This window comes from Brassica oleracea, chromosome C3, assembly GCF_000695525.1.
Source record: "Brassica oleracea var. oleracea cultivar TO1000 chromosome C3, BOL, whole genome shotgun sequence".
In the NCBI taxonomy this organism is placed as follows: Eukaryota; Viridiplantae; Streptophyta; class Magnoliopsida; order Brassicales; family Brassicaceae; genus Brassica; species Brassica oleracea.
In genome coordinates this window covers 55140004-55154644 of record NC_027750.1, presented here as the reverse complement: position 1 = coordinate 55154644, position 14641 = coordinate 55140004, and the positions used below count along the sequence as shown (strand labels likewise).

The 14641-nt window shown below is 36.3% G+C and overlaps 1 long non-coding RNA gene across 2 annotated transcripts; it reads right to left on the bottom strand.

Moving 5' to 3' along the window:
* Positions 1 to 2011: 2011 nt before the first annotated feature.
* LOC106332834 lies at positions 2012 to 3037 on the bottom strand. 2 transcript variants are annotated; one of them, XR_001268199.1, is made up of 4 exons: positions 2787 to 3037; positions 2439 to 2702; positions 2279 to 2356; positions 2012 to 2202 (listed from the first exon to the last, which is right to left on the bottom strand). It is a non-coding gene; the product is annotated as an uncharacterized LOC106332834 (long non-coding RNA). The 2 variants fall into 2 exon arrangements; XR_001268198.1 differs by having other exon boundaries at positions 2279 to 2702.
* Between the last annotated feature and the right edge of the window lie 11604 nt (positions 3038 to 14641).

The window sequence follows — 14641 nt, the reverse complement described above, 5'->3', positions numbered from 1 at the left end:
ATCTATCTTTTGAAGTGTCATGTGCCTAATGTGGGCTTCTTGTCTTTGAACCAGCTCATATGTAGAACCCATTCTGCTAGACTACTAAATCCAGCTAAAAGCATCTCCAACATCATTCAATAATTTATTCTAAAATAGAATATGGAGTAAGAAATTGTTTAATTCCACCCCATTTTCCATTCGAGTAATTTTTTTTTGTTCATTACTCAACTCTCACTCCAAAAATAGATTAGATTTATAATAAATTTAATTTTATTATGAATTTATCTTGTTTTAGAAGAAAAAAAGAATTTTATACGGAAATATTCTTAAGAACATGTTTGTGTCCGATGAAGTTACCTACTCCTATATATTATATTAAATAATAATATGCATGCAGTTGAGAAATTTGCACTAGCAAATTGAAAAATTGAGCTAGTAAATAATGATAAGCACAAACGGAAATTAAAAATTCACCTAATCCACGTTTTGCCAGTAAATAATAAATTTCACAATTTCACTAACAGAAAGGTAAAATAAAGCATACGCAGTATTTTACTTCTTTTCATTTCCTGATTTCCGAATTCTGATAATCAGTACTCTTTTCTTTTTGGCAAAATGATAATCAGAATTTTTATACTTGAAGTAGTTGATTGTTGAAATTCTTTGGTTTTAAAATCCAATAGAACTCCGTGGATCATTCTCTAGTGGATTATAAACATGACAAAGCTCTAAACAGCTAATCCTAAACCTTTTGGTTCTTTTAAAATAAAAATTTAAGATTCTCAGTTACTCGATTAAGACACTAATCACCACCAAAATGTTTACGATCAAACATTCAATACCAAGGCACAACGTGGACGGTCCAGAAAACACTCACGTCGAGTAAAAGTTTAAACAAATATAAATATAGTCAGCCAACCTGTCTCTTTGGTTCCTTCTACATCCCAAATCACGATTAGAGCTTTAAGCACATGGTTAGCAATTAAACAAATCTTGTCACTAGCTCCTTAATTTAAGATTATAAATCTCCATTTTCGGAAACGTGGCATGTCTAATTACTCCACAGGCGTCCCTAATGACAGCTACATTGGGAGTCTTTTTCTAGATTGCTCTTGGGTTTGGCCCCATAGATTCGTGGGGTTTTCGTTTTAACGTATTGTTTTATAAAAACAATCTCATAATCAGTCTTAATTTGTTGTTATATATTTACAATATTCTTTCTATCTCCACTCTTGCAGCTTTAAACGCGATATTGTATGTTTTCATGGTGGTCCAAGGTTATAAATAGCACAACAAGAAGTATGGTCTTAATAAATTAATAAATCTTATTATAACACTAATACATATTCCGATTGGCTGCTACAAAATTATTGCATTATCCAATCAGGTAAGATCTATACTAGCTCTTAATAACTACAATAAAATAGTTAAATACCCAAAAATGTATTAACATATTGAAATGCCTATCTTCTTTCACATTTTAATCGTATTAGAAATTCATTTACTTAACCAATAGCTGAAATTTGACCTTTCGGCTCTATTAACTATTCTCCTGATTAACAAACGAATTTAAAAATTGTAACACTATGATTGATAATTTTATGCAACTTTATATTAAGATCTTAGGTAAGCTGATAAATATTAGGTCAATTTGACTACGTTAGTTAAAAATAGTACGCTTTCAACCACGTAAAAAGAGACCAGCGTATTAGCCACTAAAAGCAACTCCAATGGTTCTAATCATTAGTTTAATTGTTAATTTTGTGCTTTTTAAGTTTAGAACATTTGCTAATGTAATTAAATTTGTCATGGTTTAATGGGAGAACTCCTTTGAGGTTCTTTCAATTTTTTTTTTATTTTAAAAGTTGAATTATTAAATTTAAATTGTACAAAACTTATAAATTATTGGATTATGTTCTCTTTTGTAACAAGTTTTTTATTGTTTTCCACCTGCAAAAAATACTGATCAGAGACAATGCACACAATAAAAACAAAGAGAGCATAATCATATGAACAAACAAATATAATAAATAGACGTTGGGTTAAACTCAGAGCAAGCCATGCATAACGTTGGGTTATATTCATTGTTAAACCAAGTGTTCTTCACAAAAAACAACCGAAAAAGCAAAAGATGTTGGGTTTGCAACATCATTCCAGCACAGACCAAGACAACATGTTAAAGCTTACTTACTTTACAACCACATCTAAACTTCAGAACACCTAAAAATAAAACAACCAAGCAAAGTAATGAAAGAGAGAAGCAAGTGTCTGATGAAAGCATATCTAGAAAACATACTTTTCAGAGCAAAGACTCCAACACCAAAGGCTAAACCGCCTGATATTAGAGGATGAGATGCAGCAACGTTTACACCATCTGCATACAAACATTGAATCATCACATGACGTTAAGATAACAACAACGAGAGCAAATCAAAGCACTGAGTGTAGAAACAGACCTTTGATCTTAGTAATCACCATATGCTCGTAAACGTTATACTCATAAACAATCTCTCTAATAGAATCCTATATCACAAACACTCAAAATCGTTCAGAGGATGAACAAAGCGCTCTCGATTGTCTACTAACCTCAGGAATGATCCGAATAAGAAATCATAAAGACCTAAAGAGACTGAGAAACACTAGAAACAAGGGAACTTCTTCTCCTTGCTCGGCATCGCCACTAAATGAATCTCCGTATCTCCCAGCAACACCACCGCAGTCTGTTAATGACCAAATCAAACTTCAAATTACTGAATCACTTCTACCAATTATGGAGAAATGAATAATCGATTAAATGCTGCTACCTTCAATTCATGGAAGCAGACTGCGTGGAGACGCATCAACTCGGGAGGTTTGATCGGAGCGGAGGACTCGAGCTTGCAACGAACGAAGCGGAGGAGGAAGAAAACGATTGATTTCGCCTACGGAGCGGAGGAGGACAAGGCTACGAACGGAGCGGTCGAACGCTTGCAACGAACGGAGCGGAGAAGGACAAGCCGACGAAGGAGAGAGTCATAGATGAGAGGTCGAATAAGACCATGACAGGTAAGGTCTCTTAATTTTAGTCCCGAAATAAACAGCGGTTCTCTGACTTTTAATTATTTTTTATTTATTTTTATTTTCCTTTTCCTTAAAACCCCTCCTTTAGAGACCCCGATGGAGGTGGTCTAAGACCATCATTATCGCTGATGTTTAATGGGTTTCTAAACAAAAAAAACTGATTTATTTAAATCAAAACTAATTAAAAACAAAGTTACCGATCCTTAACTTGGGACTTTTGGGACCGATTACTAATAGGGTTTTTATTCCACGTGTCAACTTTCGACTTCTTCTTCTTCTCAATCTCCTCGTCTCGATCGATCAAACTCAGAGATGGCATCGACTGCGGCGGCGGTTCCGTTCTGGAGAGCGGTGGGGATGACGTATATAACGTACTCAAACATCTGCGCGAATCGTGTAAGGAACTGCCTAAAAGAACCCTTCAAAGCTGAATCCATGAGCAGCGAGAAGGTTCACTTCTCCCTCTCCAGATGGGCCGATGGAAAGCCCCATAAACCAGGTATCTTCTTCTTCACTCCCTTTCCTCAGGATCCTTGACCAATGCTCTTTCTTGTTTGATCGAGATCTAGCTTCTTGTTTGTGTGTTTCTGTGTGATTCTCTCTGTTTCAAGATGGTAAAGATTCCTACTTTAATTAGAACCCATCAAAAACTATGATTCTGTTTCTGTTGATGAAGGGATTGTCACTCTTAAATGTCTTTTGAGCTCACATTTGATGATATTTGTTCTGTCTCATTTTACCAAAAAAAATATTTGTTCTGTCTCTGTAGATTGATTACATGTCTGATCCATCCATTGTTTGGTTTTAATATTTGAGATGAATGTTTGTGTGTCTGAAGCCTAAAAAGCTTATTTCTTTGTTCATTGTCTTTTGGACGAATGTGGTTATGTTTAGTATACAAGTCAAGTTACACGGGCAAACACAATTACGAGTCATGTGTTATATAAAGCTTCATCCTTTTTTTTACTTGACTGCGTTATTCGAGTCATGTCTTATCTAAAGTTTCAGACTTTCTTCTTGTAACTATCACCATGTTTTACAATCAACATTTTCATTTGAATGATTTAATGATCTGTGTTACAGGGTGAGCCAGGTTTCCACTGGTTTGGATTCATTATGTGCATTAGTGCAACTGCAGCAAGAGCTTTTAAATCTGTTCTTCAAGGCATTTTACTTTCTTCCGAGTGGTAAGAAGATCATTACTCAATGATACAGAACACAACAGATTAATGAGTTTTGGAGTTTTTAACATGTCTCTTGCAGAGAAAAGTTGAATTCGATGAGTTTAATGTTGTACATGTTCCCTATAGCCGTCATTGCGCTTCTACCCGTCACAATAGTAATGGAACCGACGGCAACCATCATATCAGTTACAATTGAAAATTCCTACAAAAAAATATATCCCTACAAGTAAATAGTTATGTATATAGACGCACATGGACACTATACACTCATGCATAAAGACGCTTATCCATTTAGAGATCAAAAATACATACTTCGATGTACTATGAAACAATTCAAAGAGGTTGTTCAAAAAAAAAAAAAAAAAAAAAAAACAATTCAAAGAAAAAACGTCTCAGTCTATCAAACTTAAGCTCGGATATTGATATGGATACAAAACCTGAGATCGAGAGAAAGATACATATTTATATAAAAAGATTGATGATGATCACTTGAAAATATTTACGCATACTAATTAATAATTATACATGTAAATCAAACTACTGTATAATTGAATCGCAAAAACATGAAAATCTTTATGTCAAATACGACACAAGTGAGACACTGGAGTTAGTTTCAACAACTATTCTAAGCTGTAAAAATAAACCCAATATGAAATAAACCTATATTAAATAGGCTTCTAATAGATATCACACAGGCTAAAAACTATAAAGACCAATAACAGGTCATAGACTTGTATAGTATGAAACCAACAAACTTGGCCCAACTCAATATTGATCGAAAGTTACACAGGGCCGTTTTGGCTGACCTGATTAATGATCTGGTGACTGTTAATCACGGTAATTACTAAAGTGGTGATTGTTTATATACTTACTGTTTTTAATACAATTTCATTCTAAAGACGAAAATATTTGCACAACTCTAATTGATTAGAATAGCATTGACTCTGAATAAATAAATGTAAATAGTTATGAATGAAAATAAAAAATTGTGATATTTGGATGTATTCATGTCCTAGCTTCATAGGCCATAGAAAAGAAATCTAACTTTTTTTATTAAGATATAACAAATCCATAAAAGAATTGTGAACATTTTAGAAAATGACAAAAGATCTTGCATAAAAACATAAAATGTGCACTTTCTTAATTTCTATATTTCTATATGAGACTAAATTTGTTCTCGGAAGCGAACAAAAAAGATTAATTTCACAACCTCGGTTAGAGCATCCGCGATGGAACACTATTTTATTCTTTATATTTTACACTAAAATAGAGTAATTCTATTATAAAATTAAATTTGCTCCAATGGTTTACTCTATTATAGAGTAATGTTGTTTTTTACTCCAAATATAGAGTAAAAAAGCAACATTCCTCTATATTTCACTCTATTATAGTGTAACTCTATTATATAGTGAACCATTGGAGCAAATCTAACTCTATAATAGAATTACTCTATTTTAGTGTAAAATATAAAAAAAATAATAGTGTTCCATTGGAGATGTTCTTATAGACCAATTTTTTTGACCAAAAAGACCAATTTTAATCATACGACATTGACTCTTTTTATTATTTTTCTATATGAAACATTTGTTTAGAGCCAGAGGAGTCGAGAGATCATTTGTTTTTAGCTTGCCTTTACACATATGGATTATGGTTGCAGGTTATTGGATCTTTGCTGAGAACAGCTCATAGGCCTGATTGGGCAGAAATTTTGGCTAGGATTCTTGGTTCTGCGCATGACAGACTCACCTATATTCTTCTGAGTTTAGCTTTTCAAGTGACCATTTATTATATCTGGCGTGATAGGAATGAACGAAGGCATATGCAAAAAACTCGTCCAGCACATCAACTTGCAAAACTGATTGACAAAACCATTAGGCAACATATCATATCGACGCGTTACTATGAGAAGAGACGGCTTGAGGGTTTGCTTCAGCGATGGTTTGGAGCCTACATTGGGCAATTATAGGAGTTAAAAGATGCTTAATACTCTACAAGTTTATTTGTAAATAACTATTATTTATGATCAATAAATTTAATATTTCATTAAAAAAACATATAAATTTCTTTTTCCTAGAAAATTTATAAAATTGGCACTGATGTATCAATCAAACCCAACAAATTAATAGAAAATTTAGATGACACATGTCAATTCAAAATTGTCAATTGACTTATGCTTTTATAGTATAAAAGATTAATATTATTGGTGACAATGGGAAATGGGTGGATGCGTCCTGAGTTTAGAGTACAAGTATTAAAAGTTATGATGTTTTTACCAAAATCTTTTTATGTTTTTTCTTTTATCCTTCCGTTTTGTTTTTAATGGAAAATTCAAATCCGGTGATCAAGTTGATGATGACCACTTTCGGATCCTTGATCTGGATAGGGATGTTGATAAGGGCTTAAACCCACATCCTTGATCCCGGTTAGGAATGTTCTTACATGTTTTTTGTTTTGTTTTTCTATTTTATTCAGATGTTTTTATCAAATCGTTTTCTATTTTTTTAATTATACCTTTTTGATTTTCAGTGGTGATTCTCTAATCGGATCTTTGATACCCTGTTGGGAATATCCTTATGTGTTTTTGGTTTTGTTTTCTATTTCATTTTGATGTTTTTATTAAATATTATATTTTTTTAATTATCCATTCTTTTTTATTTTCAGTGGTAATTCTATTCTTTTTATTCGGTTAACGATGTTGATAAAGGCTCAATAGGTCAATCACATCCCACATACTCCGTGGCACTTGGGATTCGATTCTCGCCCCTTTCAGTGAGTCTAGTGGGCCAACCTGGCCGGCCAGTTGTGGCCTTGTAAGTCGAAAAAGAAGACAAGGGTTCAATGGCTTAATCCCATCCCACATACCGGGTTTTTCAAAAGTCAACTCTCGCCCTCACGAGAGATATCCCATGATTCTAGGTTGTTTTTCAAAATCGGCTCTTAGTCTCACGATTCTAGAATGACTAGAGTATAGAAAGCTATTTACTACATTAGTGTAGAGCCTTTAAAAGTTGAGTTAGCAGTTGCACCTTACATTAGCGTTTTCAAGGCCGAGAGAATCCAAACATATCCGGATGGTGTTGAGCTGATGATTTTTGGTTCCTCTGTTCTTGTTACGACTGTCTCTCCTCGTTTTAGTTCAATTGTGGAACTTCGAAGAAACCCCACTACCATTTCTTCGGTTAAACAAAACTCAGCCTTTGCTGAGACGAATTTAGAGTTAAATCTCTTGGATAAAGATTTCCTGAAATTCAGAGACCCTTTCAGAGCCATCTAGCTCTTAAGAGAGAAGAAATTCCCTTATGGTTCCCGTTGCCTCCCTTCTTGCAGAAATTGCAAGTACCCTAGAAATCATAGTCTGGCGCTCTGTTCAGAAATGTGAATATAGCAATTCATGATTCGCTAACCCCATTGCAATTTGGAACACGATGCTGATCAAACGAGACAATTACCTTCCTAGAGGGATCAAGATAATAATAACTAACTTGGAGATGTGTTACGATTCTAAATTGCCTGCAAAAAAATATTGAGTCATCATGTGTAAATCATGTGCAACTATAGAAAGCTACAAACTTTATGTGTGTTTACCTGAAAAGTTTCTGGTTGTCAGAACTTTACTCTGGTGCAATTGAGTTTATTAGAGTATGATTGCTTGCTTGATGTTTGATTACAATGCAACAATTTCGAGTACAAGAATATTCAAGTCTTCTTGTCAAAGCTTTGTCTTTTGATTGAGTCATTTCTGAAGAAAATGCACAACTATAGAAAGACATGGACTTTATGTTTAATCTAGTACGTTGATTTTACAGTCTATGATGGAATTGATTACTTCATTAACTAAACCATTTTATTTGTAAGGGAATCTAGTACATGTGTAGTTTCAGAACTCAATTGGATTTATGTCTATTGTGAACAGTTGCGAGGCCAAGAAAAAAGGGTCATTAGGAAAACCAAATATGGTTCTGGGAATTCATTGATATAGTTTTCAACTAAATATGTCACTTTCTATTATGAAATGCAACTTACCAATGTGATTTATAGTATTTGTGGTTTCAAGTGATCCTATTATCATTGACGTAGATCTTCCATGATCGTGAGTCCGTTCTGGTCACCATTGTGTACACTCTAGTATTCTCTATGTTTGTTGAGTAAGATTCCCCATATGCTATGTCGGTGTTAAGCTGTAGTAAGATGAATTTTTAGAAGAAATCATAAATTTGAATCTAATATTCTCAACACCATGATTGATATATTTTTAGTTAGGAAAGTGTTGAGTCTTCTGTAAATTGCATATCTGCGATTGGTTCTTAAAATGTTCTTTCATTACTTGCACTCACTTACTTATAAATCCATTTAATCCCACATTTTATGGAATCTATCACTTTTATTGTCTTTTGGCTTATATGATAGTTTGGTTCCTTTAACCAGTTATTTTTGCAATTTATTCTTGTTTTAATGATCTAAGAAAGGAAAGCAATATAAGGAAGCATAAATGCGGAATCTTACATCACATGGATCTTTGTTCTACAATTTAGTGTCAATCTCTGAAATACATGTTGATTCCACGTCATGTTTGTGTGCAAATGGATAATAATCACACAGCTAGTTCATCATGGGTGCTTTCATCCCAATAAGCTACATATTTGGAGGAATGTTCAAGATAGACTTTATTCGTTGAGGCTTAACTTATGGATCATGTATGTTTGCTACTGATGGCTCAAGAAAAGCAACAGAAACCCATCCCACATGTGGGTTTGCTATTTCACCTTACTTGTTCATCATGGTTATGGAAGTGGCATCTAAGCTTCTTGAACAAGCAGTTGATAATGGGAATATTAGACTTCACCCGGGGTGCGTTGAGCCAAGGGTAACCCATCTCTTGTTTGCGGACGACCTCCTAGTGTTCTCAGACGGATCAAGGCATTCCATCTCTGGTATTAAGCGTGTGATGTCCAGTTTTCGGGATTCATCTGGCCTAGATATGAATGCTTCAAAATCAGAAATATTTTTTTGTGGTTATGAAGACATTGAGGCCTCGGTGATCAGTGATATCTCTGGTTTCAAGATTGGTACATTTCCTACAAGATATCTTGGTCTCCCGCTAAATCCGAGCAGAATCTCTCAAGCTACTTTGCAACCGTTTGTGGAACGTATAACTTCAAAGCTCAACAACTATACAGTTAAAATGCTCTCCTTCGCGGGTAAAGTTCAACTTATTGTCTCTGTGATTTATGGGTTAGTGAACTTTTGGAGCTCGGTATTTGTGCTGCCTAAGAGCTTCTACAAAAAGATTGATGGTCTATGCTATGCATTTCTTTGGAAAAATCGGACTGATTCAGCGGCTGGGGCTAGAGTTTCCTGGGATAATATTTGTAAACCAAAGATGGAAGGGGGTCTTGGCATCAGGAAGTTGGAGGACTTTGAGATGGTTTCCAGGCTGAAGAGAATTTGGAACTACTTCTCTTCTTCGGGCTCCATTTGGGTTTCTTGGCTCCAACAAAATGTGTTACAAAGGAAAGGGTATTGGCAGACTATGGATTCTCAACGATTCTCCCCTACAGTGCAGAGCATGCTGCTGCTGAAACCAGTGATTACGGATCTTATGCGCTGCACTGTAGGTAATGGTAACCTTGCCTCCTTCTGGTATGATTCTTGGACAAGTTTTGGCCCTCTTATAAACTTCATTGGTCATAGAAGCCCGACTAAGCTTCGACTGCCTTTAGACTCATTAGTGTCTCAAGCAGTAAGAAACGGGAACTGGTACCTACCTCCTGCCAGGTCTAATGAGATTCAACAGCTCCAGATTGAACTCACCACAATTAATCCCCCCTCTGTTGCAGCAGAGCGAGATACATTTCTATGGCGCAGTAACACTGGTCAGTTTGTCAATACTTTCTCTTCCAAGGCAACTTGGGAGTTCATTCGAATTCAAGCTCCCCATGTGAACTGGTCTAAGGCTGTCTGGTTTAAGGAGGAAATTCCCGCTGTAGTTTCATCACTTGGCTGGAGTTTTTGAGCAGATTACCTACACAGGATCGGTTGAGATCTTGGGGCTTAGATGTTCCAACCAGTTGTGTATTATGCACAGGGAACTATGAATCTCACCGGAATATGTTCTTCGAATGCGACTTTGCAGTTTCCATTTGGTCTCGCTTCTCTGGGAGGTATCTAATCAACCCTCCTAGTAGTCTTGCTTTTGTTCTGAACCTGCTACACCATCACAACTTCTCATCATCACCTCCAGCATCCATCATTTTGAAGCTCCTACTCCAAGTGGTCACTTACAACATTTGGCTTGAGCGCAATCACCGGATCTTCAGGGACTCGGCATCTTCTGATGCGGCTTTCTTCTCTTCGGTGGACCGAGCCATGCGTGACAGGCTGCTCTCCCTCTCAAGACCGATCGTGCGATCTCCTTCGCTTTTGGAATTGTATTTTTGGTTTGTTGTTCCTTATAGCTAGTTCATTGTCTCTCTTTTCCTTTTGTACTTGCGCTCCTTCTTGTAATAACTGGTGGTCTACCACAACTATGTAATTCAGAAAATGATATGAATTTAACATTTCAACCAAAAAAAAAAGCAACAGAAACAGAACTCTCTCTTGCTGAATATCAAAGAAATTACATGGATGCAATAGTTAACACTCAAGAGACGTGCACAATCTTGAAACCCAAAAAACAAGATTTTTTTAGAAAAAAGCTTCTATTTTAAAAATTAAACTAGCTGTTTTTTAATTGAATCGAATTTCTGTTTACATGCTTGTTTTTTTATCGTCTCTTGATTATATATCCTCCACATATGTGAATTCGTGTATAATAAAAGCAAACTAGGTGTCTTGCCCGCACATGCGGGCATAATCTTCTTATAGATATTTATTATTGGAGAATTGCCACTAATACCACTTTTCTAATACCACTTTTCAACTTTTACACTAACCAACTATACCATTAAAATTTTAGTGGGTAAAGTACCATTATACCCTTATCTAATCAAACATAAACATATGTCTTCTCCAACAAGAATTTTCAAAATCCCCAAATTGATCGACGACCCCAGCGAGAGATTCGATGATTCCAGCGAGATTCGACGACTCCGGCGATTTTCCCGGCGAGATTTGACGATTCCAAATGTTCTTTCATTACTTGCACTCACTTACTTATAAATCCATTTAATCCCACATTTTATGGAATCTATCACTTTTATTGTCTTTTGGCTTATATGATAGTTTGGTTCCTTTAACCAGTTATTTTTGCAATTTATTCTTGTTTTAATGATCTAAGAAAGGAAAGCAATATAAGGAAGCATAAATGCGGAATCTTACATCACATGGATCTTTGTTCTACAATTTAGTGTCAATCTCTGAAATACATGTTGATTCCACGTCATGTTTGTGTGCAAATGGATAATAATCACACAGCTAGTTCATCATGGGTGCTTTCATCCCAATAAGCTACATATTTGGAGTAGGAATGTTCAAGATAGACTTTATTCGTTGAGGCTTAACTTATGGATCATGTGTGTTTGCTAGTGATGGCTCAAGAAAAGCAACAGAAACCCATCCCACATGTGGGTTTGCTATTTCACCTTACTTGTTCATCATGGTTATGGAAGTGGCATCTAAACTTCTTGAACAAGCAGTTGATAATGGGAATATTAGACTTCACCCGGGGTGCGTTGAGCCAAGGGTAACCCATCTCTTGTTTGCAGATGACCTCCTAGTGTTCTCAGACGGATCAAGGCATTCCATCTATGGTATTAAGCATGTGATGTCCAGTTTTCGGGATTGGTCTGGCCTAGATATGAATGCTTCAAAATCAGAAATATTTTTTGGTGGTTATGAAGACATTGAGTCCTCGGTGATCAGTGATATCTCTGGTTTCAAGATTGGTACATTTCCTACAAGATATCTTGGTCTCCCGCTAAATCCGAGCAGAATCTCTCAAGCTACTTTGCAACCGTTTGTGGAACGTATAACTTCAAAGCTCAACAACTATACAGTTAAAATGCTCTCCTTCGCGGGTAAAGTTCAACTTATTGTCTCTGTGATTTATGGGTTAGTGAACTTTTGGAGCTCGGTATTTGTGCTGCCTAAGAGCTTCTACAAAAAGATTGATGGTCTATGCTATGCATTTCTTTGGAAAAATCGGACTGATTCAGCGGCTGGGGCTAGAGTTTCCTGGGATAATATTTGTAAACCAAAGATGGAAGGGGGTCTTGGCATCAGGAAGTTGGAGGACTTTGAGATGGTTTCCAGGCTGAAGAGAATTTGGAACTACTTCTCTTCTTCGGGCTCCATTTGGGTTTCTTGGCTCCAACAAAATGTGTTACAAAGGAAAGGGTATTGGCAGACTATGGATTCTCAACGATTCTCCCCTACAGTGTGGAGCATGCTGCAGCTGAAACCAGTGATTACGGATCTTATGTGCTGCACTGTAGGTAATGGTAACCTTGCCTCCTTCTGGTATGATTCTTGGACAAGTTTTGGCCCTCTAATAAACTTCATTGGTCATAGAGGCCCGACTAAGCTTCGACTGCCTTTAGACTCATTAGTGTCTCAAGCAGTAAGAAACAGGAACTGGTACCTACCTCCTGCCAGGTCTAATGAGATTCAACAGCTCCAGATTGAACTCACCACAATTAATCCCCCTTCTGTTGCAGCAGAGCGAGATACATTTCTATGGCGCAGTAACACTGGTCAGTTTGTCAATACTTTCTCTTCCAAGGCAACTTGGGAGTTCATTCGAATTCAAGCTCCCCATGTGAACTGGTCTAAGGCTGTCTGGCTTAAGGAGGAAATTCCCGCTGTAGTTTCATAACTTGGCTGGCGTTTTGAGCAGATTACCTACACAAGATCGGTTGAGATCTTGGGGCTTAGATGTTCCAACCAGTTGTGTATTAGGACGACCTCCTAGTGTTCTCAGACGGATCAAGGCATTCCATCTCTGGTATTAAGCGTGTGATGTCCAGTTTTCGGGATTCATCTGGCCTAGATATGAATGCTTCAAAATCAGAAATATTTTTTTGTGGTTATGAAGACATTGAGGCCTCGGTGATCAGTGATATCTCTGGTTTCAAGATTGGTACATTTCCTACAAGATATCTTGGTCTCCCGCTAAATCCGAGCAGAATCTCTCAAGCTGACCTGCTACAACATCAAAACTTCTCATCATCACCTCCTGCATCCATCATTTTGAAGCTCCTACTCCAAGTGGTCACTTACAACATTTGGCTTGAGCGCAATCACCGGATCTTCAGGGACTCGGCATCTTCTGATGCGGCTTTCTTCTCTTCGGTGGACCGAGCCATGCGTGACAGGCTGCTCTCCCTCTCAAGACCGATCGTGCGATCTCCTTCGCTTTTGGAATTGTATTTTTGGTTTGTTGTTCCTTATAGCTAGTTCATTGTCTCTCTTTTCCTTTTGTACTTGCGCTCCTTCTTGTAATAACTGGTGGTCTACCACAACTATGTAATTCAGAAAATGATATGAATTTAACATTTCAACCAAAAAAAAAAGCAACAGAAACAGAACTCTCTCTTGCTGAATATCAAAGAAATTACATGGATGCAATAGTTAACACTCAAGAGACGTGCACAATCTTGAAACCCAAAAAACAAGATTTTTTTAGAAAAAAGCTTCTATTTTAAAAATTAAACTAGCCTTTTTTTAATTGAATCAAATTTCTGTTTACATGCTTGTTTTTTTATCGTCTCTTGATTATATATCCTCCACATATGTGAATTCGTGTATAATGAAAATAAACTAGGTGTCTTGCCCGCACATGCGGGCATAATCTTCTTATAGATATTTATTATTGGAGAATTGCCACTAATACCACTTTTCTAATACCACTTTTCAACTTTTACACTAACCAACTATACCATTAAAATTTTAGTGGGTAAAGTACCATTATACCCTTATCTAATCAAACATAAACATATGTCTTCTCCAACAAGAATTTTCAAAATCCCCAAATTGATCGACGACCCCAGCGAGAGATTCGATGATTCCAGCGAGATTCGACGACTCCGGCGATTTTCCCGGCGAGATTTGACGATTCCGACGACGTTGACGTCCGACGAGATTTGGCAAGACTACAAGCTCAAACGAACAGAACAATCTCTCTTCACGAACGCATAACAAAGGTTAGAGGATAATAGATAGTGATTTTCGTCTATTTTCTGTAATTTTTGCTTGGTTTCTCAAAATCGATCGATTTTTGGGAAGGAGACGAAGTTTTTCTCATTAAGTTTTCAAATCTCAGATTTATAAAACCTTATAAATTTTTATCGATGAGGAACATAGTGTTATGTATTTTTTTTTGATATATCTTGTTGATCATTCCTTCTTTAATCTCCATGTTCTTATAATCAGGTTATGACGATCGAATTGTGTTCTATACGTGGAGAATGAAAACTAAT